This window comes from Citrus clementina, unplaced genomic scaffold (assembly GCF_000493195.1).
Source record: "Citrus clementina cultivar Clemenules unplaced genomic scaffold, Citrus_clementina_v1.0 scaffold_3, whole genome shotgun sequence".
Taxonomy (NCBI): Eukaryota; Viridiplantae; Streptophyta; class Magnoliopsida; order Sapindales; family Rutaceae; genus Citrus; species Citrus x clementina.
This window is the reverse complement of record NW_006262339.1, coordinates 20,157,757-20,181,287: the sequence shown is the minus strand read 5'-3', so window position 1 is coordinate 20,181,287 and position 23,531 is coordinate 20,157,757. Positions and strand designations below refer to the sequence as shown.

The following is a 23,531-nucleotide window of genomic DNA, read 5'->3' as shown; positions in this document are numbered from 1 at the left end:
AGTTCCCACCTCAACCCTCAGGAATTGTGCAATCATTATACAATACTGCAGCAAAGCGCGGATGGCTGGAGTTTTGTAACCACCCTCGAGACCCTGTGTTGCCACTGGTGAAAGAATTTTACACCAATTTGGTAAGCCCTGGTCAGCACAATATTTGGGTAAGAAACTCGCTTATTCCATTAGATTCTCGAGTTATAAATGCTTTCTATAATTTACCTGCTGAAATTAATTGCGAGTATGCCAAGTTGCTTGACAAATTAACCCCATAAAGATAGAACAAAATTTTCACAACACTTACCGTAAATGGTGCATCTTGGGCTAATGAAGAAGGGCGTATGATTAATAGGACAGGTTTGAAACCCATTGCTAAGGTGTGGGTGAAATTTCTAAAATCCAGACTTATGCCAACGACCTACACCACTACTGTTTCACAAGAAAGGTTAGTATTGTTGTATGTTCTTGTTAGAGGGTTACCCATAGATGTGGGAAACATTATCGAAAAAGAAATTCGAGACTGTGACATGAAAAACCACAAAGCAACTGCCTTGCTATTTCCTTCAGCCATCACCAGCATCTGTGTGGTATCGGGCGTTCGCCTTGATGCAAAAGATGAGCATGTCAAGAATGATGGTACCCTCACTGCACGCACCATCGAAAGAGTTGTTGGTGAAGTTGCTAGAGCCCCATCTGAACCAGCTGCTGTAACAAGGGCAAGAAGAGTTATTGGGTTAGAACAGAGAATCCAAGCATTGAGCACTAGCATCACTCAATGTGTTGAAGCTCAGTAGAGGGAAAACAATCGGTTCTGGAGCTATTTGCAGCACTTGGAAAGCCACCTACACTAATTTGTTGTATATATGAAAAGTACCCATCGAAATTTCCCTGATTCATTGCTCCAACAATACAATTTTGATATTAACACTACAGAAGCTCCAGCAGAAGTCAGTGAAGAAGCTACTGAAACAGATGAACCAGAGGAAGAAGCTGCAGCAGAACCGTAATCAGAGGCCGAAACAGATGCTGATGACCAATCTAACCAACTTGAAGAAGAGGGTGTCAAGTCTGTAACTGACAGTTCCCCAACAGAGGAAGAGGAAGAGCCTGAGAAAGAACTTGAGGAGCCCCTAGCCAAGACCCCCTCCAAATCCAAAAAAAGCACATTATACAAGAAGGGGATGATGAACCAGCAAAGGAACCTCTTATTCCAGTCCTTTCTAGAAAGGGTAAAGAGAAAGTAATCACCCCTTCTGCCTCTGATGATGAAGCCGAGCAAATTGATGCTAAGCTGATGTTGCAGCAGCCAGAGTTACTCGTACACCCACAGAGACAAAGCAGTTGTTTGATATCATTGCCGCAATCACAGCTGAGGGACAGGCAGCCGAAGCCCCAACTCTGGTCCCTTCACAGCAAACCCCCAGCAAACCTACTCTCTTTATTCATAAGGGACCTATTGCGTGTTAGAAAATGTATATTTATAAAGGAAAAAATTGTCATTTTACACTTCAAGTTCCACTAACATTCCTACTTTTACGTATTTAAATTTTTTGTTATTTAATTATATGTGTTGTATTATAATTAAGTATTTTATGTATTTTAGGGGCATCATAGTCATTTCACAATGAACGAGAGATCAGACGGCAAAATGGACATCACTTTTGAACTCAGGACGGTCGAAAACCTTAGGAGGAACATAAAAGGAAAAATGGCATTGTTCACATGTACGGTACTATTCACATGTACTGTTCACGACACTGTTCATATTGACGGATCCATGACGTGCCATTGACCGATGATGTGGCATTGACTGACGAGGTGTCACGATCCTGTTGGACTAAAATTCTTATGTACTATTGATGGTGACGTGGCAGCATATCAGTGGACCAAAAATCTCGCTTACGGTACATGCATTACACAAAATTATTTTCAACCAAACCGCGTCACTGTTCAAGCCGGGTCAAGCTGTGTTACTGTTCAAACCACATGGTCAAATCACGTACTGTTGACTGATGACGTGGCACAATCATGAGCGTCCAAATTATTTTTAATCCGATGGCCATGATTTACTCAATGTATCTATAAAAAGGGGGCCTCCCCTCCTAATTTCATAGCTCTGAATCCATTTTTAGACTTCATTTTCTGTAATTCGCTCTCCATCTTATATTTTCTAAGCATTTTAATAAATTTCCATTTTGCCCCTAGTTCAATTATGAGTAGCTAATTTTCTTTCAAGTTTGGGTTGAAGGTGAAGTCTCAACATGTGTCATGGGCTTTATTTGGTAAATTTATTTTCTTTTCCCCTCTAATTTTTGTGGATGTTTTGACTTCTCATCGACAAATAATAATAATCTTGTCTAGATACCGCCTTGGTTTCACCGGCTCTCTAGTACAAGGTTTTTATTATTTGGCACGATAAGCCCTTAGCACCATATTGATTAGAGTGTGGTTCATGAGGTGTGGATTCTCCCCTCAGGATTTAATTGACATTAATAAGGAATATTTAGCCCATGATGCATGTTGATACGGATTCAGATATCCAAATATGTTATTGCAATAGATTTCTCTTTAATTTATTCTCGCCATTTCAATTCCAATTTTAGGATAATCTAAATTACTTTCACCACAAATCCAACCACCCATTTAGAAAATTAATTCTACACACATAAAATCCACCTCCTTGTGGGATCGACACTCGTCACCATTGATCTACACTACAATAGATTCGTGTACTTGCTAGTTCAATAAAATATTTTTTGTGTATTTTTATAGTAAGGTTGTAATAGTGCGATAAGGTTAGTATCGTAATTTTTCCTTTTTCTTTATTTTTATTCGTTTTGTTCCCATTTATTTTTTTGTTCTTTGCATGCATGGTCGTAGGTCATTATTACTTAATCTTGAACCTATAGACCTTGAACTAGAAAAAACACTGAGCACACACAAACACGTTAAAAATAAAATGGATTTGCAACCACATGAGAGGCCATTTAAGGACTACTTCAGTCCTTTAGCTAATTTGAGCACATTATGCATAAACACGTTAAAAATAAAATGGATTTGTAACTACAGGAGAGGCCATTTAAGGACTACTTCAGTCCTTTATCTAATTTGAGCACATCATGTATAAGATACCCAAATGTAGCTGCTAAGAGTTTTGAACTAAAACCTAGTGTGCTAAATTGTCTCCCAACATTCTATGGCCTAGAAAATGAGGACCCATATAATCATTTGAATGATTTTCATGCTATTTGTCAAACATTTAAATATGAGAATTTTTCATACGATGATGTGAAACTTAGACTATTCCCATTGTCTTTAAAGGATAGAGCTCGGTCATGGCTTAATACATTGCCTGCTAATAGCATTGCATCATGGGAACAAATGGTAACAAAATTTTTGAATAAATATTTGCCAGTGCATAAAACCAATGCTATTCGCAGGGAAATTTCAGAGTTTACCCAGAGAGAAGACGAGCAATTTTTCGAAACATAGGAGCGATTCAATGGGCTACTCTTGAAGTGTCCACATCATGGGTACGAGAAATAGCACCAATGCTAATATGTTTTGGAGGGATTATTACCGAATTTGCAAGAATGGCTAATGGCAACAAGTGGAGGAGAGCTAATGTCAAAAAGTGCATAAGAGATTTGGGAATTCTTCCAGTGACAAGCGGATAATTCCCAACAACGGAGTCGATCACTCAGGAATACTAAAAGAATTAAAGGAGTGAATGAAGTTCACATTAGCGAGTCAACTTCGGGAATCAAAGAAGTCGAGGAGATGGTTGAAAGTCTCTCTCGACAAATAGCATTGTTATCAACTGCTAAATCAACAGAACCACATGACCCTAACTCATATCCAGATCAAGCCAATGCCATAGGTGTAATGAGAAAGCCATCAAATTACAACCCATACTCCAACACATATAACCTTGGGTGGAGAGACCACCCCAATTTTTCATGGTCTCAAGGATTCCAACAAAATGAACCAACAGCTCTAGCTCTACCAATGCAACAAATTCCTCAAATTGCTCAAGCCTCTCAGCCACCATTTAGACTATACAATCAGAACCGGAACTACTCTCAACCCAGACCATGGGAGGATTCATTCCAGAATCTCAAGAATCTTACTCACTCCACGATTGAGCAACAGAACCGCACCATTGATGGACTACGAAATGAGTTGAGAGCAGGCTTCAACTCACAAGCCCAATCAGTTTCAAGCCTCGAGAAGATGGTGGGACAACTTGCTTCTTCAGTTCAGACTTTGGCAATGATTGTTGAGAAAGGTAAATTTCCAAGTCAACCAGTGCCTAATCCTAAAGGAGTACATGAAGCAAGTACCAGTTCACCACAGCAGCATAGAGAGGTCAAAACAGTCATGACCTTGCGAAAAGGAAAAGAAGTCGACAATAAAGTGGAGATGCCGGTGACAAAAGAAAATCAAATTGTACCTGTGAATGTTAAGGACTCACCATCGGAAGAGAAAGAAGAAACTAACCCACAAGAATATGTTCCTAAAGCTCCATTTCCTCAGAGGTTAGTTAAAGGAAAAAAAGGAAAATCCACAGGTGAGATTCTCGAAATCTTCAAATAGGTAAGTGTTAACATCCCTTTACTTGATGCTATAAAGCAAGTTCCATCTTATGCCAAGTTTCTTAAAGACCTTTGTACTAAAAAGAGAAATATTCACGTTCAAAAGAAGGCATTTTTAACAGAAAACGTTAGTTCTATACTCCAACATAAAATTCCTCTAAAATGCAAAGACCCAGGCTCCACCACTATCTCATGTAGCATAGGGAACCCACAATTGAGAATGCTTCGTTGGATTTAGGAGCTAGTGTAAATCTATTGCCTTATTCAGTATTTGTGAAACTTGGACTTGGAAAATTACACCTAACTCCAGTGGTGTTACAGCTTGCAGATCGGTCCACGAAAATACCTCGTGGTATTGTGGAGGACGTGCTTATCCATGTAGACAAGTTTTATTTTCCTGTTGATTTCATTGTAATTGACACTCAACCAATACAGGATTCAAGGAAGCACATCCCCATTATTCTAGGCCGACCTTTCTTGGCAACTGTGGATGCTCACATTCAATGCAGGACTGGAAATATGCAGCTGTCCTTCGGCAACATGACTATGGAGCTGAGCATCTTCAACATTGCCAAACAACCTCACAATGCAGATGATGGAATTGCTTATGTGGATTTAATAGAAGCATTAATTGATGACACTTTTCTTTCAAGCCTTAGTGATGACCCTTTACAAACATGTTTAACTCACTTTGGTTTGGATTTTGATATTGACAGATCAGTTGATGAGATCAATGCCCTACTTGACTCAGCACCATCCATGAACACTAATAAATGGAAGTCAAGAGTTGAACAACTAGCACCATCAGAGAAGAAACTCATCCCATCATCAGAATCACCACCAAAACTCGAGCTCAAACCATTACCCAACACATTGGAATATGCATTTTTGGGAGAATAAAGCACTCTACCGGTAATCATTTTATGGTAAAACAAGGTATTGTTCTCGGTCACATCATTTTAAGCAAAGGTATTGAGGTTGACAAAGCCAAGGTGGATCTCATTTCTAATCTTCCTCCACCCAAAACAGTCAGAGAAGTAAGATCTTTCCTTAGGCATGCTGGTTTCTATAGACGTTTCATTAAAGATTTTAGCAAAGGTTCTAGACCCTTATGCAATTTACTTGCTAAGGATGTACCTTTTATCTTTAATGATTCATGTCTTGTGGCGTTTGAAAAATTAAAGCAGTTGTTGACATCATCACCCATCATTCAGCTCCCAAACTGGAGCTTACCATTTGAACTCATGTGTGATGCATCTAATTATGCAGTAGGAGCAGTATTAAGACAAAGAGTTGATCGAATTCCCCATGTTATTTATTATGCTAGTATAACATTGAATGATGCACAATTGAACTATTCAACTACTGAAAAAGAAATGCTAGCAGTAGTGTTTGCATTGGAAAAATTTCGATCTTATCTCATTGGTTGTAAAATAATTGTATTCACAGATCATGCTGCTCTTAAATATCTTCTCAGAAGAAAGATGCAAAAGCTAGACTAATTCGTTGGGTGTTACTTTTGCAGGAATTCAACTTGGAATTTAAAGATAAGAAAGGCACAGAAAATGCTGTGGCAAACCATCTCTCTCGTCTCCATTTTGACACAATTTCAGAACCATTAACATTGAATGAGTCATTCCCAGATGAACAATTGATGAGTGTGGAAGTATTACCATGGTATGCCGATATCGTTAATTATCTTGTTACATGTCAACTTCCAGAGCATTGGACCAAGCAAGACAATGCTAAATTCTTTGCAGAAATAAAGAATTTCTTTTGGGATGACCCGTATTTGTTTAAGTATTGTGCATATCAAATTGTTAGACGATGTGTCCCAGAAAATGAAATTCATAATACTCTTTCATTCTGCCATGAACAAGCTTGTGGAGGCCATTTCATTGCTAAGAAAACAGCTACTAAAGTTTTACAATGTGGTTTCTATTGGCCAACTATATTTCGAGACACTTACACTTTCTGTTCTTCATGTGATAGGTGTCAACGAATGGGGAGCATTACACGAAGGAACATAATGCCACTAAATCCAATTTTAGTGGTTGAGATTTTTGACGTATAGGGTATCGACTTCATTGGACCCTTTCCCCGTTCTTTTGGCCATCAATACATATTGGTTACTGTTGACTACGTATCGAAATGGGTAGAAGCAATTCCATATAGAACCAATGATCATAAAGTGGTGATAGGATTTTTGAAAAGCAACATTGTTTCACGCTTTGGATTCCCTCGAGCAATAATCAGTGATGGTGGTACCCACTTTTGTAACAAAGCATTTAATCACTCACAAAGTGGCGACCCCATATCATCCAGAAACTAGTGGCCAAATTGAAATCTCCAATTGAGAAATAAAGCACATATTAGAAAAGACGGTAAAGCCGGATAGAAAAGATTGGTCATTAAGACTTAATGATGCATTATGGGCATATAGAACGGCTTTCAAGACCCCGATTGGGATGTCACCCTACAGGCTAGTGTATGGAAAAACTTACCACCTACCTGTGGAACTCGAGCATCGTGCATACTGGGCCATCAAGAAATTCAACTTTCACATGCAGCAAGCTAGCTCAGAAAGAAGATTACAGTTGGCAGAACTTGAAGAAATTCGTAATGATGCATACAAAAATGCTAAGATTTACAAGCAACGAATGAAAGTCTTCCATGACAAGCAAATTATGAGAAAATCTTTCACTCCAGGTCAGAAAGTGCTTTTATTCAATTCCCGCTTGCACCTATTCCCAGGTAAGTTACGCTCTCGATGGTCTGGCCCCTTTATTGTTCATACTGTTTTTCCACATGGGGCAATTGAAATTAAGGACCCAAAGAACGGTGTCACGTTTCAAGTTAATGGTCAAAGATTAAAGCCATATCTAGAGTACCAACCACATGGAGAGGACATTGAAATAAATTTGAGCGACCCACCAGATTTGAATTAATTTTTCTTTCTTTCTTTTCGGTGATTTGATTTCTTTCTTTCTTTCTTTTTATTGTTTTTGTTAATTGAAATTATTTTTGCATAAGTGTGTTTGTTTAACCATTAAGTTTTTTTTTTATCATTATTAATCATGAGTACCATACTTAAATCGTTCCTCCAAAACATTCTTAAACCACTTCAATGTGTAAAATCTCATCTCAAAAGGCAGATTCAATTTTGTAAAACAGATCGCATTTGGGCTCTGCAACTACCAGAGTTAGTATCCTATGTTGAGGATTTAGAAAGCCAACTCAGAGACATTGAGAGAAGTGTTTACGACATCCAGTTGGAGCTTGAGGTAAATTCAATAAGAGGACGATTTTAATTTTCTTTGTGTGTTCTAATTTATTTTTCTGTTTGTGTGCTTTAGTTTGTTACCCCGGTGAAGTGGCGGATAACTGTACTCCGTGACAATCAAGTCGGTTACTTCAGTTTTCCCATAATAACTGATATTCTGAGGCGAAGGTATGGACAGAAACGAGATTCTAGCGAAGCTTCACAAGCGATTCCCTTCACTTCCTTAGAATGCTCTCCTTACAATCTATAAAGCCTGGTCTGAACGCATGCGATTGCTCATGAGGAATAACATACCTGTTGACATCCGTTGGTTAATCGAGGCTAAAGTACGATTGGCAGGTGAGTTACCTCCAAAATTTATTGCATACATGTCTGGTTGTGGTAAAGGAAATTATGCAAGAAAACGAAGAGCTCAAAGAATTTATGTTGCTTGTCATAAATGTGCCAGAATGAGTTGCGATAAAAAACCATGTTCTTTAGGAATGATATCTGATAACAGAGAAGATAAGATTCAATTCATTAGGGATGGCTTGAATAAAGAGTCATTGGATGATATCCTTTTGTCTCTTGAAATGCATCCTAGTGGATATATGAAAGGAGCGATTCTCCAGTTATGGCCATTATTCCAGAAAGAGCATGCACGATATAGTCTCGGGAATCTAACTATAAACGACCCTGTTTGCCAGTTTATAAGAAAACTGGATGGGAAGCCTATCCTCGACCCATAGAGGGCGTTCAAGCCGTTTCTGGACGTAAAACCAGAGGAAGATGTGAGCCACAGTCGTAACTATCTGTAAATATCATTTTACTTCACTGTTATTTTATTTCATTGTTGTTTTATCTTTTCTATTATTGTCTTTAATAATGTTATTTTATCATTGTTTTTTTTCTTTTTACTGTTTTCTTTTTGACTCACGAGCCATGTGTTTTACGCATTATTTGACACTGACATGCCACCTCATACACAGCTGTGACCCGCTGTCACCAAGATTCTTAAATATAATTTTTTGTCAAGCACTCACAAATCATTTTTGAGAAGCATCTCAATGGCAGCTACTCCTAATAGACAATTCAAGAACATTTGTGTGCTTTCTAGGTTTCACTATGGCAAACATAAAGACTTCGTTGAGGCAGCTATAGATCTTGGTCGAAGCATAGCAGAGAGAAAATTACACTTGGTGTATGGAGGCGATAACCGAGGGTTATCAAAATTGGTCTCAGAAGCTGCTTTTGTCAGAGGAAGCCAAGTGTTAGGCATCATCCCAAGAGCTCTAAAACCTTTGGGCAATTTGTCTGACTCATCGACTGGAGAAGAGTTAGTCATCTCAGGTATGCAAGAAAGAATGACTGAAATGCTTAATCATGCTGATGCTTTTATTTTCCTTCCAGAAGATCTTGCAACACTAGAGGCACTTATCACACTAGCATCTTGGGCCCAACTGCACATTCACCAGAAACCCATCGGTTTGTTGAATGTCAATAACTTTTATGATGGCTTCATCGCATTTCTTAACCATTCAATAAAAAAACTACTTCATTCCTTCCAATGCGAAAAAACATTTTATTTGTGCTCACACTGCTAATGAGCTACTTGATCTGTTACAAGCTTATAGACCGGAGCCAGACCCTTGGACCTTTGTGTTGGAGTGTTCAAATAATGATGGTAACAGTAGCCGCAGTAAGAAATACAAAATAGATTTAACTCTCCGCCTGTAAATATTTTCTTCTATGTTGCACAACCCAGGTGATGTCTTCTAAACTCTACTTCTTTCCTTTACAACATTGAGGACAATGTTTCGTTCTGGTTGGGGGGAGGGAATAGTCGATAATTGTGGAATATTGGTTAAGTTTTTACTAATTTTTTGTTATAGAAACTAACTGTTGCTAACTTTTTGTGTTGAAGATGGCTGAATATGGAGTGTAGTTACTCTAGAAACGCACCTTCTTCGTTAAAAATAAAACAAAACAAAATTTCCAGATATTTTCTTTTCCTTTATTAATTTTTTTTCATTTTTCTTCTTTCTAATTTCTCCTTTATAAATATACACTTTCAAATTTTTTGAGTTGAAGATGGCTGAATATAGAGTGTAGTGCCTCTGGAAACGCATCTTCTTAGTTAAAAAAAAAAAATCATTTTCTTTTTCTATCATTTTAAGTGTAACTTTTCTAATTAGTTTTTCTGCATCATTTTCACATTTTTGCATGCATATTTTCCTTTCATGTTTAGAATAGGTTGGGGGGTAGGATGTTGTTTAAAAAAAAATCATTTTGGATTTTGAATTTTGTTTTCACTTTATTTGCTAGGGACTATCAATAAGCTGGTTGAGGGGTGTGTTGAGTGTTAGAAAATGTATATTTATAAAGGAGAAATTTGTCATTTTACACTTCAAGTTCCACTAACATTCCCACTTTTATGTATTTAAATTTCTTGTCATTTAATTATGTGTGTTGTATTATAATTCAGTATTTTATATATTTTAGGGGCATCATAGTCATTTCATAATTAACGAGAGATCAAACAGCAAAACGGACATCACTTTTGAACTCAGGACAGTCGAAAACCTTAAGAGGAACATAAAAGGAAAAAGGCATTGTTTACATGTACGGTACTATTCACATGTACGATACTGTCTACGTTACTGTTCACGACACTGTTCACATTGACGGATCGATGATGTGGCATTGACTGATGATGTGGCATTGACTGATGAGGTGTCACGATCCTGTTGGACTAAAATTCTTATGTACTGTTGATGGTGATGTGGCAGCATATCAGTAGACCAAAAATCTCGCGTACGGTACATGCATTACACAGGATTATTTTCAACCAAACCGCATCACTGTTCAAGCCGGGTCAAACCATGTTACTATTCAAACTGTGTGGTCAAACCGTGTACTGTTGACTGATGACGTGGCATAATCCTGAGCGTCCAAACTGTTTTTAATCCGATGGCCATGATTTACTTAATGTATCTATAAAAATGGGGCCTCCCCCCCTAATTTGATAGCTCTGAATCTATTTTTGGACTCCATTTTCTATAATTCCCTCTCCAACTTGTATTTTCTAAGTATTTTAATAAATTCTCATTTTGCCCCTAGTTCAATTATGAGTAGCTAATTTTCTTTCAAGCTTGGGTTGAAGGTGAAGTCTCAACATGTGTCATGGGCTTTATTTGATAAATTTATTTTCTTTTCCCCTCTAATTTTTGTGGATGTTTTGACTTCTCGTCGACAAATAATAATAATCTTGTCTAGATACCGCCTTGGTTTCACCGGCTCTCTAGTACAAGGTTATTATTATTTGGCACGATAAGCCCTTGGCACCATATTGATTAGAGTGTGGTTCATGAGGTGTGGATTCCCCCCCTTATGATTTAATTGGAATTAATAAGGAATATTTAGCCCATGATGTATGTTGATACAGATCCAGATACCCAAGTATGTCATTTCAATAGATTTCTCTTCAATTTATTCTCGCCATTTCAATTCCAATTTTAGGATAATTTAAATTACTTTCACCACAAATCCAACCACCCATTTAGAAAATTAATTCTACACACAATTAAAATCCTCTTCCTCGTGGGATCGACACTCGTCACCATTGATCTACACTACAATAGATTCGTGCACTTGCGAGTTCAATAAAATTTGCGCAACAGGACCCAGTAAAAAAAATGGGGCACTTATGGAGGCGTTGCTACAGCAGCCACACCAGAACAAAAAAAGACCAAATTTGTTTCATCTAGGGAGAATGCACTAACTGCCACCTCTTCCACCAGCCCATTGCAGAAAAAGAAAAAGGTGTTGCTAGCTACCTCACCACAAGAATCCCCTAAGGATAGTCTGCGAAGTGCATCCAAAAAGCGCTGAAGTCACTAAACCATGTTGCAGCAGTATCCAAGCAACAGGGGAGTACCCCCTTCCTACTAGTTATTTTATTTCTTTCTGAAAAACTTTTCTTTCATTACGTTTTACTTTTCTGATTTATTTTACATGTCCTTTTATTTAGTGTTTGCATGTCTGGCTATGTGGTTTTATTTTGTGTGCTTGTGAGGACACAACACCACTCAAGTTTGGGGGGGTTGTGTCTCTACTTGTGTTGTGTGAAGCTTTGTTATCTAATATTTGTGTATGGATTTGAAAACCTAATGAAGATAAATTAAGTGTTATTTTGTAGTTATGAGAATGCCAAGTAGTGATAGTTATAGATGGAGGTTGAAATTCTATCCTGACACTTGGACTTTGATTGAGTTTTATGAGGATGTTGTAACGAAGCCAAGAAAACAAAAAGGAGTAGAATATCTCAAGTTAAGGGGAAATTTTAGTGAAACTGTGCTCATTATGAAATAAATTTAGTTCCAATGGCTCAAGTTGCTGAGTAACCAGGACTGAGTATGTACCCCATATGCAGACATGAGTCCAAAGGCAACAAGAGTTACGAGCATTGTTGTAGCATCTAGAAAAAAAAAACAAACAAGAGAAAAGAAAGGCCCTCTGTCTAGGATATTGAGTAGTCAGGTCTGTTCATGAGCCTCATGTTCAGCCTTAAGTTAAAAGATATCTTTAGATAAGACTATGCTATGAATATTGCTACAACAACTCTGATCGGTGCATTGATTGAGTAATTGGGTGTCATCATTACAAGTGATCGACATTCACATGAAAAATAAATGTTGCAGCGAAAAGGGTTAAGTGCTAAAAAAAAAACACACATTTTTGTTTTTGTTATAGCACAGTTTGAGTATGTGTGATTTCTGCTCCCCCATATGTGAATATATTTGTGTTCTGCCTCTGAATTATATGCAATATTTTGTCATGCTATAGCACCTCTGGAACTTGATCAAAGTGGCACACACATACTCTAGACCGAATGAGGGCTAAGTCTAAAACTTGAACTGCTATGACAATTTTGTATGATCAAGAGTGTGATCTGAGGGTGGAAGCATCCTTACAAATTTGATGACAGAGCTAAGTTATTTGTTGCATGATTGTGTGACTGAAGAGTGAGTGTTGTTGTCATTACTTGAGGACAAGCAATAGTTTAAGTTTGGGGGTGTGATAACTCTATGAAATGAGAGTTATTATGGTAATTTTAGACTTAAATCAAGATCACTTAGAGAGTAAATGATGTGTTTTTATTGTATTTTTGTTACATTTTGCATAAACATTAATTTTAGTTTAGTCATAATAAGTTTTGCTTGATTTAAAGTAATTCGTGCTCAAATTGTGTGTATAATTGTAGGTTTCCAGAAGCTTATAATTCATGGAAGGAATGCTGATGCAATAGGCTGGCAAAAAGGAGGAAGAATATGGCCACAAAAGAATTAAAACAAAATCTGGAGCAGTGCAGTGCTATAGCCGTTGCTGCAGCAACCATTACTATAGCAATCCTGGAACAACTATAGAGAAAACGTAGCATGGGATATCTGCAGAATTGCGATCTGCAGTTTCCTAATCTGACGCATGTGCGCCCTAGGCTTCTGTTTTACCCTAGTTTTCAGTTATAAAAAGGGCGCGCATCACATGAAAAGGTGGCGGTGAATTAAAATTAAAGAAATCGAGAGGAAAAGAAGGGGAGAATCAGAATTTAAGGGGAACAAGTTTGCACCAGTGAAGAATTCAACAGAATTACTTGGATTCAATTTGTCATTGTTCTTTACTTGTTCCTTTCTTTACTCTTTGATTGAACTGATGTATTTGTTGATCAATATTTTGCTGTTTGTTTTGCTTTTCCAAAGTATGAACTAAACTTGATTGTAGTTAAGTGACAAATAATCTAAATGAGTTTTTTATTGTTCTTATGAGTTGCTGCAAGATTGCTATAGCATTTTACTCTAATAGCTATTATTATAATCATTATTTTGGTTGACCACTTATTTAATAGTTTAAGTTCAGATAGAGCCGCAAAAGGGCCTGTCTTAGTGGAAATTATTAGAGTAATACTTGATCTTAATTTAAGTTTCTTGGACTAAGATTACTTGAGTCCCAAAAGGGCTATATTTGAGTTAAGATTTGTGAAGAACTAGACATAGGAATTCACCTTGTAGGGTAGAGAGAGGGTATGCTCATAATGCCATACCGTAAGTGGGTTAACAACTGGTCATTGTTAAGGTGCTTAAGGGTATGAGAAATCTGATAAGCGACAGCTGAGGATGCAAAATAATTCTGCCCAGTGCTGTAGGAACTGCTGTAGCAACTGGTGTTAATTTAGACAAAACAGTCAGTCCATGAAGAGAGTTTGATCACTTAGCTACCCCATTCCCATTGAAATCTTTCTACGCAAGTCATGTAATTTATTTTATTACTGCATTGATTTGTTTTATTTTTCTTTTAATGTTTATTTCGGTAGTAATTCGCTTTAATTAGAATCTTTTTGAACAAAGGAAGTTTGCATTATCGTGATTGCTATAACCTTTCTAATAACATCAATCCTTGTGGAGACGATCTCGAATATTCATCACTTTATTACTTGTTGTGTACACTTGCACATTGGCATCAACAGCAATTGAGTAAAAAACCACCAACAGCTTGCATGACCTAGTCTTCTATGCCATAACCAACTATCATCATGCAATGCAGAAAAGCATTTATCACGATTGGATGCACACTCTATATCAATTGTATAAACATTACCACGTCTATTTCCAACAAAAACAATTTTCCCATCACATGCATTCTCAATAACACATCTTGATTTATCAAAAACAACTTTATAACCCTTGTCACACAATTGACTAATGCTGATCAAATTGTGTTTTAAATTTTCAACCAAACATACATTTTCAATTAGAGTTGAGGAAAATTTACCAACATTACCAATTCCGAGAATTTTTCCTTTTGAGTTGTCTCCAAATGATACATCTCCGCCATTTTCGATTTTGGTGAAACTTGAGAACTATGCATAGTTTCCGGTCATAGGCCTAGAATAACCGTTGTCCAAGTACCATTTATTTTTCTTCTTCTTCTTCAAACCCTGCAAGGAAAATCTTAAGTCTTAGGTACCCAAACCTTTTTGGGTCCTTGAGTGTTAACAATGGTTCCTTTTGGAACCCAAATACATTTGACACCATAATATGCATTTCTTTTCACATGACATCTATATTTCATGTGACGATCTTGATTACAATAATGACAAATAATCTTATGATCACTAGTGGAGGTAACTTTAACAAAGTAATTCTTATAATACTTTTGCTTCAAGTTAGGCTTTTACCCAAGTAATCCTTTATCAAATACATATTTTTTAGAGTTAAACATGTTATCCAGCATCTTTTGCCCATTTATAAATTTTAACACAATTTCATTTAACTCATTATACTTCTTCTTAAGCACTTCATTCTCTTTTATCAATTCGTCAACATGTGATTTTTCATGCTCATGTGAAGTACTTTATTTTTCTTTAAAAGATGCAATCATATCATGCAATATTTTATTGTCTAATTCTAATTCCTTTATCTTCTCATTCAATGAATCATTACATTTTTGCATAGCATCCTTTTCATTTGTAAGTTCTAGCATTTTCTTTTTAAAACATACATTCTTTTTGCCAATTTTCATCCACTCATCATGCAATTCTTTAAAATCATCATATAATTCATCATACGTAGGATCACTTACCTCATCGAGATCATCATCCTCTCCTATTGCCATAAGTGCTAGGTTTGACACTTCTTGCGAATCTTCTTCATCACTTGATTCTTCATCGCTATCATCCTAAGTAGCAACCATGGCTTTCTTCTTTAGTTTGTTGAGAAGTGGGCACTCCGATCTTATATGGCCAGGCTTCTTGCATTCATAGCATATGATTACATCTTTTTTCTCCTTTTGGTTCTTGAGGTTTTTAAATTTTCTTCTCTCACCGGTCTTCTTGAAGAATTTTCTGAACCTCCTCGCTAGCATAGCCAACTCCTCATCATCCGACTCACTTTCCCCATCACTCTCATATTTTGAGGCTTTGAGCGCAATGCTTTTATTTTTCTCCTCATTGCCTTTTTCTACTGTCAAGTTTTCCTCATAGGAAATAAGAGAGCCAATTAAATCATTAATAGGTAATGTATTTAAATCTTTAGTTTTCTCAATGGCAGTCCTTTTAGGTCTCCATTCTTTTTTAAGTGACCTAATAATTTTCTTGACTTTCTCGCTATTTGAAAAAGTTTTTCCTAGGGCTCCTACAGTGTTCACTATATCCATAAATCTTGTATATATAAAATACACACTCTCATTTTGTTCCATTTAGAACAATTCATATTGTCGAGTGTATCTACTAATTTTAGACTCTTTGTTAGAGTGCAATTTATGCACTAGTTTTGCATTGTTTACTTCCCTTAATATCGATGTTTTGCACTTAATAATAATGATTTACTTGTGTTTTACTTTTGTAGGTGCAATTCTATTGATTGGTGATAAAATTGAGCTACAAGATGATGTTTAAGGATGATTGTTCTCTTGAAGAAATTATGAGCGTCAGAAGAACTTTGTTGATAAGGTGTGGGCGCGTGCTGTCAACTACGGACCTGCAGTTTTTAGTTTAACGTGTTTTATATTTTTGGTTATTTTTGTAATTACGAATTTAATATTTCAGATATTAGTATTTTATTTTAAATAGAATTCTATAGGAGAAGAGAAATGGAGTATTTAAAGGAGGAATCTATTGTGAAGGAGGGAGACTTTGGGAGAAAAGAAAGAAACCCTAGACCTAAATTTTTCTCTTCTCTCTATAAAGAACTAAACCTATTATTCTGGTTGAAGGTTAATGAAACTTTGATTCATCACTACTGTGAGATCTTTCTTATGCTTTAATTATTTTATTACTTTTTGGGTATTTGTTTATTCTCTGAATTATTATCATGATTATGTTTGTTAATTAGATAATTGGCTACTATTTAATTATCAACTTAATCTATTGTCAATTAAAGGATTCATCGTTTGAAGATTTTAATGTTTGTGACAAATAACATAGCAGAGAGTTGTGTTGTGAGAATAAACAATCTAATTTAAATGAACCATCGTATGTGTTTGTTGATTAGGATTTGGGTCTCTCTGATTTTTCAGGTTGTCAATTGATTAAATCCTATGATCGTATCTAGGGTTGTCTATTGATTAGGGAAATAACCAACGGTCGTACCTTGGTTATCGACTAGTTAAGGAGAGATTGGCTATTAGAGGGTCTCAGTAGTTATAACCGGTCTATTCATAAGTAGTAATAATTTATATTTGAATCAATGATCAGTAGTCGAATCAAGCTGAGTTAATTCCTTCAACCAGGGCTTTTTCCAATTTGAATTACAACTTTAATTTGCATTCTTGTTATTTTTATTTGATTTTTATTATTGTCAGCAATTCCCTCATTTTACGTTTTACATTTTAAAATGATTTAAATAATTACCGATCTCTGTGGACACGACCCTGCTCAATCACTATACACAATTTATTTAGAGTAGGTATTTATATTTGTTGGCTTCGACAGCCATCACTCTTTAACTTAATTTTTCCCTTCATAAACAACCTCAAGTTTGTTCCATATTTCTTGAGCACTCTCATAACTTGGCACTCTATGAAACTCTTTCTTTTCTAGAGCACAAAACAAAGCATTCATTGCCTTGGAGTTTAAAGATATCTTTTTCTTTTCTAAAGCACTCCATTGACTTGACGGTTTAGGAATATCATCTCCTGCTTCATTTTTAGTCATAGGCATGACTAAAAATGAACTCTCATCCTAGTTTTCCAATATAGGTAGTCATTACCGTGAAAGAACAGTAGTCTAGTTGTGGATTGTCCTTCCCTAAAGGTTGAGTCATTTTGGGTTGTCATGGATCTTTTACTCTAGACGGTTAAATCCTAATAAGAGAACCAAGCTTTGATACCAAATGAAATGCAAGTTATGCAACCCAAGAGGCGGTGAATTGGGATTTTAAAACTTATGCTAAATAATTCGCACAATAATTTAATCTATTGCCTTAATCAAATAAAAACAAGTTCAATAATGCACAATAATAAAAGAGTAAGCGAAGAGAGAGCAAAAACAATAATTTTTATGTGGTTCGGCAATCCCCGCCTACGTCCACGCCTCCATGCCAACCAAGCTCGAGGATTTCACTATCCAAGCCTCCTAAGGCTTCAAGTTCCTTACAATTGACTTCCAAGGTGTCAATAAACCTTTACAACCAAGAGATTATCTCTCAATCTCTTCACTCAAGTGTTTCTCACACATATACACTCACAAATTTGATGAGAAAATAATGATTACAATAAAGAACTCTCTTTTATAGTTGATGAACAAATGATAGCTCAATGAAAATTTAATCTATGATGATTTTTGAATTTGGAAGCTCAAAATATGTTGTCTACACTTGTTTATACTTGCTAGAGACTTTAAATTGAAGTTGCAGTTGAGTTTTTATAACTAAAGCCCGAAAACTAGCAGTTATAGGCAAATTCCAATGCTCAAGCGGCTAGCCGCTTGATTTATTCGACTCGTCACTCTAGAACAATGATGTTACCGTTAAATTTGAATTTGCTACAGTACCATTGTTCACGAACTTACTTTTGTGCCCAAACTTTTATAATTATACTATGGGCCAAAAGGTTTTAAAACTTTGCAAAATAGTCCAATCTCAGAATTTCTAAATAATATTTGTCATTCCCAACACTTTCTAAAATTATGCCATGGCCTAAAATATAATAATATTTTTCAAAGAAGTGCTTTTCAAAATTAAACATAATACCCCTAAATTTCAAAGTTCTCAAATCCTTTCAATTTAGTCCAAAATTTGAAAATATGAGATTTTCCTTAGGCGGCTAGCTGCTAGCCCTCAGGCGGTTAGGTGCTCACTCTTTGTCCAATTTTAGATTTCAAATGTTTGGATTACATTCGGGTCCTTAAACTTTCATAAATTATAATATGACCCAAAAGGTTTCAAATATTTACAAATAAGTCTAAATTCAAAATTCAAAAAAATACTTAATAAAATCAAAGATTGAAAAAAAATTTCATTTTAGTCCAAATTACCCAAATCCACAAAACACTTTATCTTATAAATATAAAACATTTTGGTTTATGAAAAACAATGATTTAAATAAAATCTTGAGCTTCTCAAATGTTAAACCATACATCAATCAAATTATACCGGCTTTACAAGAATTTTTCACAATAATTAGTCCGTTGAACTCTAAACTTTATTCTTGATTGCGTCGTTGTTCGTTGAGTGTCTTGAGCTTAATTTCACGTGATTCACTTCAACATAAATGTTATCCTTCAAGAACTAGTAAAATGTGAAATACAATATTTTTCAATTTACTTAAGACACATGTTTGTTATCATCAAAATTATAATATGTGTAGCCCTTTAGGATAACAAGTAACAGGGTCCATTTTAGTGTGAGATTCTTGAGGCATAAGAATAAGAGAGAGAAGAGGATTAGTTCTAGATAATTCTCTATAATCTCTGTTCTTACTCTGTAGCAAATTCTCTATTATTAATCAATAAAAGGCCCATAAAAAAGCTTCTCCCATGGATGTAAGTTGTGCCTTCATAGAGACAACTAAACCACGTAAATCTCTCTCTGTTTTCTCTTGTTGGTTTGTGAATTGTTTTTCTTTAAACTTGATCTTGAATCTTAATTGTTGTGTCTGATAGTTCTAGCCTTAGTTCTCTCAATTTAATCTTGGAAATCAGCAACTTGATTTAATCATGTTCAAGGTCTTGGGCAGTCTTTGATCTTGTGAATAAATAAACTAGATCAATTTTCTACAATTGATATCAGAGCTGTGGGGCTCTTTAACAAGATTTGAGTATGGCTACGCCAAAGATTGATCTAGAGAAATTTAATGGGAAGAATGATTTCAGTATGTGGAATTAAGATGGAAGCATAGATTATTATACCAGGATTAAGATATGCAATTGAACCAGTATCAAAGAAGGAAGGGAACGAGGTTTCATCATCTAAGACTCCAGAACAATTAGTTGAAATTGATAAGAAGACCGGAAGCACTATAATCCTGAGTCTTGGGGATTGAGTTATTAGAGAGGTGGCCAAAGAAAAGATTGTGGCCTTGGCAAACAGTCTCTACATAAAAAAAAAATGCTTACACTCAGGATAGTAGAAGGCTTATCTCTAGAGCAGCATGTAAATGAGTTCAATAAGGTGTGTGACACCTTGGAAACAATTGATGAAGGTTTAGATGATGAAGGTAAAGCTCTTTTACTAATCAGTTCTTTTCCAAAGTCTTTTAAACATTTTATTGATGCCTTAATGTATGGGAGGCAAACCTTGACTCTTGACGAAATTAAGGCTGCACTTAAGACAAAAGAGTTATAAGGGAAACAAGATGTGATAGAGAATGGCACTGGTGAAGTACTAACAATAAGGGAAAAATTCGACAAGAAAAAGGACAAGAAAAAAAAGCAAGGAAAACATAAGAAGAAAACCAAGACTCATAAGTGTTTTCAATGTCATAAGGAAGGCCACCTGAAAAAGGACTGTCTTAAAAGGAAAAATAAGCCTAAAGACTCTAAAGGCCAGAATGAAGATGCAGCTACTTTGGAAGAGAAGGATATAAGTTTGCCAGTGTCTGTGTTGCAATAGATAGTAACCAAAATGGTAAATTGATCTTAGATTCAGGGTGCCCGTTTCATATGAGTCATTTTATTGGTTATTTTATTGAGTATCAAAAGTTTGATAGAGGTAGAGTAATGATGGGAAATAATGCCATGTGTAGAGTCATTGGACTTAGGTTACATGATGGTACAGTGCTGCAGATTAAACAAGCCAGGCATGTACTTGATCTGAAAAGAAACTTAATTTATTTAGGGATATTTGATCAAATGGGCTATATAGTTAAGCTTGAATTAGGTAATCTTAGGGTGATAAATGGCTCTACCACTATTGTAAAAGGTACTAGAAGAAATGGTGTCTATGTACTGGATGGTCAAGTCATAGCTAGGGAATCTGGTGTCTTTATACACAATAGTATAGATAAAACTATGTTATGGCATATTAAGATAGGACATATTAGTGAAAGGGGACTCAAGGAGCTTGAAAAGCATGGTGTATTAGGAGGAAGTATAGAGTTATGTGAAGATTGTGTGTTGGGAAAATCAACAAGATCTAGTTTTAAAAAATCAGTTCAAAAGTCAAATGTTATCTTCGACGATGTACATTTTGATCTTTAGGGACCAACTCAAGAATTATATTTAGGTGGAAACAGATACTTTGTTACTTTCATTGATGACTTTTCAAGGAAGGTTTGGACTTATGCTTTAAAGCATAAGGATCAAGTATTTGAAAAGTTCAAAGAGTGGAAAAGTTTGGTTGAAAATCAAACTGGTATAGAGGTTAAAACGCTGAGGACAGACAATGGGATAAAGTTTTGTAACCAGCAGTTTGAGAGTTATTGTACAAATAAAGGGATAGCCATGCATGGAACTGTGAGGCTGACTCCTCAACAAAATCGGTTGATAGAGAGAATGAATATGACACTTATGGAAAGGGTAAGATGTATGCTCATTCAATTTAAGCTACCTAGGTCTCTATGGGCAGAAATATTAATAACAGCAACAAATCTAGTGAATTTAAGCCTTTCATTAGCTATAAGGTTTAAAATACCTATTGAGATGTACGGGGTAAACCAGCTAACTATAATAACCTAAAAGCTTTGGTTGTTCTGCTTATGTTCATATAAGTCAAAGGTAACATGCAACGAATTAGTCTCTGAATTCCAAGTCGAATTCCTGCAAAAGTAATACCCAACGAATTAGTCTAGCTTTTGCATCTTTCTTTGTGAGAAGACATTGAAGAGCAACATGATCTGTGAATATAATTATTTTACAACCAATGAGATAAGATTGAAATTTTTCCAATGCAAACACTACTGCTAGCATTTCTTTTTCAGTAGTTGAATAGTTCAACTGTGCATCATTCAATGTCATACTAGCATAATAAATAACATGGGGAATTTGATCAACTCTTTGTCCTAATACTGCTCCTACTGCATAATCAGATGCATCACACATGAGTTCAAATGGTAAGCTCCGGTTTGGGGCCTAAATGATGGGTGATGATGTCAACAACTGCTTTAATTTTCCAAACGCCACAAGACATGAATCATTAAAGATAAAAGGTACATCCTTACCAAGTAAATTGCACAAGGGTCTAGAAACTTTGCTAAAATCTTTAATGAAACGTCTACAGAAACCAGCATGTCCAAGGAAAGATCTTACTTCTCTGACTGTTTTGGGTGGAGGAAGATTAGAAATGAGATCCACCTTGGCTTTGTCAACCTCAATACCTTTGCTCGAAATGATGTGACCGAGAACAATACCTTGTTTTACCATAAAATGGCACTTCTCCTAATTTAAGACCAAGTTCTTCTTGACACATCTCTGTAGAACTAGTGTTAGATGATGTAAACATTGATCAAACGAGTCACCAAAGACAGAAAAATCATCCATAAAGACTTCAAGGAATCGTTCAACCATATCAGAAAAAATGCTTAACATGCATCGGTGAAATGTAGCAGGTGCATTACATAATCCAAATGGCATCCTTCTATATGCAAAAGTGCCAAAAGGGCAAGTGAAAGTGGTTTTCTCTTGAACTTTTGGTGCTATGGGAATCTAATTATATCCTAAGTAGCCATCTAGAAAGAAATAAAATTCATGGCCTGCTAATCTATCAAGCATTTGATCAATAAATGGTAAAGGAAAATGGTCTTTACGTGTGACAGAATTTAATTTTCTATAATCAATGCATACACGTCATCCTGTACTTACTCTAATGGGTATCAATTCATTATCAGCATTTGTAACTACTGTGACTCCTAACTTTTTGGGGACAAATTGTACATGACTGACCCATGAACTATCAGAAATTGGGTAAATAATACCTGCGTCTAATAGCTTAAGGACTTCAGTTCTAACAACTTCTTTCATGTTAGGATTTAACCGACGTTGCATTTCCCTAGTAGGTTTAGCATTTTCATCGAGGTGAATGTAATGCATGTAGTCTACTGGGTTTATACCTTTGATGTCTGCTATGGTCCATCCTAATGCTCTTCTGTGCTCTTTTAAAACATCCAACAACTTACCTTTTTGTTCGTCATTTAGGGATGATGAGATGATTATCGGTACATTGCTTTCTTCTCCCAAAAACGCATATTCCAAAGTGTTGGGCAATGGTTTGAGCTCGAGTTTCGGTGGTGATTCTGATGATGGGATGAGTTTCTTCTCTGATGGTGCTAGTTGTTCAACTATTGACTTCCATTTATTAGTTTCCATGGATGGTGCTGAGTCAAGTAGAGCGTTGACCTCATCGACCGATCTGTCAATATCAAAATCAAAACCAAAGTGAGTTAAACATGTTTGTAAAGGATCATCACTAAGGTTTGAAAGAAAAGTGTCATCAACTAATGCTTCAATTAAATCCATATCAACAATTTCATCATCTGCATTGTGAGGTTGTTTGGCAATGTTGAAGATGTTCAGCTCCATAGTCATGTTGCTGAAGGACAACTGCATATTTCCAGTCCTGCATTGAATGTGAGCATCCGCAGTTGCCGAGAAAGGTCGGCCTAGAATAATGGAGATGTGATTCCTTGAATCCTGCATTGGTTGAGTGTCAATTACAATGAAATCAACAGGAAAATAAAATTTGTCTACCTGG

General features: G+C 36.0%; 1 non-coding gene across 1 annotated transcript; it reads right to left on the bottom strand.

The window, feature by feature from the left end:
- Nucleotides 1-3,426: 3,426 nt before the first annotated feature.
- On the bottom strand, nt 3,427-3,530 carry LOC112100566. Its single transcript, XR_002906934.1, has one exon. It is a non-coding gene; the product is annotated as a small nucleolar RNA R71 (small nucleolar RNA).
- Nucleotides 3,531-23,531: the final 20,001 nt, after the last annotated feature.